General features: G+C 35.3%; 1 protein-coding gene across 1 annotated transcript in view; it reads right to left on the bottom strand.

Moving 5' to 3' along the window:
* LOC103372973 (nuclear receptor subfamily 5 group A member 2-like) overlaps positions 1 to 2372 on the bottom strand; it is a 9338-nt gene that overhangs the window by 6244 nt on the left and 722 nt on the right. The gene's annotated exons all lie outside the window — the stretch shown is intronic.

Raw genomic sequence — 2372 nt, 5'->3', positions numbered from 1 at the left:
CATGCAACATTACAACTCAGCAGCATGCATATATGCATCTCCAAAAAGAGAGAGTTACACACATTTGAACACAGAACAACAGTGCTGCAAATGCAATTAAATTCAAAAAATTATAAATGATCACTGAGAGAGCATGGAGAGAAGATCAGTCCAGACCAGGAACTGATAGCAGGTCACGCTGTGTACTCGTACATGTCTTCATATCAGACAGGTGAGCTGTCACACACAGAATGGTAGTTAAGTTTTCAGATGCTTAGTACATTCACAGATTGATCACACAAAAGTTTAATCTAAATCAAGTCCGTGGGAACAGCTAGAAACTATTTAGAACTCAATAACAAAAGAGAGACTGTCGACAAGTACATAAAAACAATGGCAGCAAGAATGCAAGCTGTCATCAAGGCCGAAGCAAGCCATACAAAATATTAAGTTTTTGGTTATTGTGTGTGAAAAATGACTATTGAGGGTTTTTTTGCCAAATAAATAATAATATTTTTCTATTTATGTTTTTCATTTTTATGACAGGTGGTCAAATAATTTGATGAACACCATATACATAAATATATATATCTAATGGGGTCAGACAAATCTTATTAATAAAAATGTATGGGACTAATACAATGAATAACCTTTGTCACTTGTTCTTGACAATTCCTAGCCAGAAGAATATTGATGAAATAAAAATTCATTGTAAATTAAAATTTGTCAAGTGTATGAATAATTGTGGGCTCAACTGTGTGCCCACACTGTCCTCAAGGACAGCAACATTACAATAGACAAAAAATATGTACCTTGTTGGATCTCATGAGAAATTATAAAGAAGCAGTAGTTGAACATTTCACTTTTTGTATACTTTAGTTTGTAGAATTCAATTAAATAGATGATGGATACAAATCAAAAACAGAACCCCTTCATTTTGCAACAGATGCAAACAATTTGTAAAGCTTTGTGTGTTCTCGGGAGCACATTTCCCTAAAAAACTCCAACATTGAAAAGGCTTAGAATCTCTAAGACTCTTTCTGCAACAAGCATTCCATGAATCTGGTGTTTAGGGTTAGTGGCCAGACAGAAGCCTTTCTTATACACAGATGTGACAGAGTGTTTGATGATCTGAGTTAATTCTAAAGAGCATTTAAAGAGCACTGAGAAACCTAGGAAAGATGTTGTCTTGACTGATAAGACAGAAGTCTTTTGGGCACAGCTCCAAGTACTATGTCTGATGAACACCTGGCCCTGGAGGCTGGCTAACACTATCCCTGTGGCTGAGCATGTTGGTGAAGGTGTTTCTCAGCAGCAGGGACAGTGACCTGCTGAGAAGGACGAATGCTGTCAAATACACAGAGGTCCTTGAAGGTAACCTGAAGCACACACTCAAGACAGTAAAAATGAAACCCCCTGACTATGGCCCAGTGAATATCTTTGGAGAGACTTGAAGATTCCATTTTACTAAGGCTTCTCTTCAAGGCAGACGACGTTTTTGATTTTTGATTTTGATTTTTTTCAATTTGCAAAGATTCCTATAAACATGTTTTCCCTTTGTCATTATGGGTTATTGAGTGTAAATTGATAGGGGGAAATCATTTGAAACTAATGCTTCAACACAATAAAGAATGCAGAGATTGAAGGCGTGTGAATACTTTTACAATCCACTATAGATCCTAACTGTATATCATGCAGCCTACATTCATCTTTTGATTCCTTTTTATACATCTAACTATAACGATGATATGGTGTGGGTTTTTTTTTTCCTTTATGAACATGATGATTATCAGGGACGATAAACATTTTTATTATTGAATCTTACACTTGTCTCGTAGTTTCTGGCTTTTCTTAAATGAATGATGAGAAACTTTTCACTTTATGTCTTTGCATCCACACAATAAACCCAGAATGAGCTGTGGGTCTGTAACCGAAACTTCAGTTCATTTGCAAAAACAGATAACTCCATCTTCACAAACCTCCAGAAAGCCCACATTTCCATCGTCTACCTGAGACAATATCAATCAAACTTAAGTCATTTCTACTGAGCCAAATCCATTCAACTTCAGTTTGATTGATATTATCTCAAGCAAGCAACAAAACAGTAAGTTTTCTGAAAATGTACAAAAATAATCTGTTTTTGCAAATGAACTTTTAACTTATTCTGTGGATGCTTTCTAGAGAACTATTACACAGATATTGTTGCTGTTTTTACGGACACCGAAATGAATTAAGAAAAAACAAACAAAGACTTATTGATGCTGGAAGTTCACAGATTCGGACTTCCGGCAATATTTGTGTAATAATAAAATAATCATGATTAAACCTATAATCTTTCCAACTTTACCGGAGTACTTAATACAGGTTTACTGCTTTGTTTCGACATTAATAAC

The sequence above is a fragment of the Stegastes partitus genome, unplaced genomic scaffold (genome assembly GCF_000690725.1).
Source record: "Stegastes partitus isolate 25-593 unplaced genomic scaffold, Stegastes_partitus-1.0.2 Scaffold1874, whole genome shotgun sequence".
Taxonomy (NCBI): domain Eukaryota; kingdom Metazoa; phylum Chordata; class Actinopteri; family Pomacentridae; genus Stegastes; species Stegastes partitus.
Note: the sequence above shows the minus strand (reverse complement) of the source record. Positions and strands in the feature narration are given on the sequence as shown.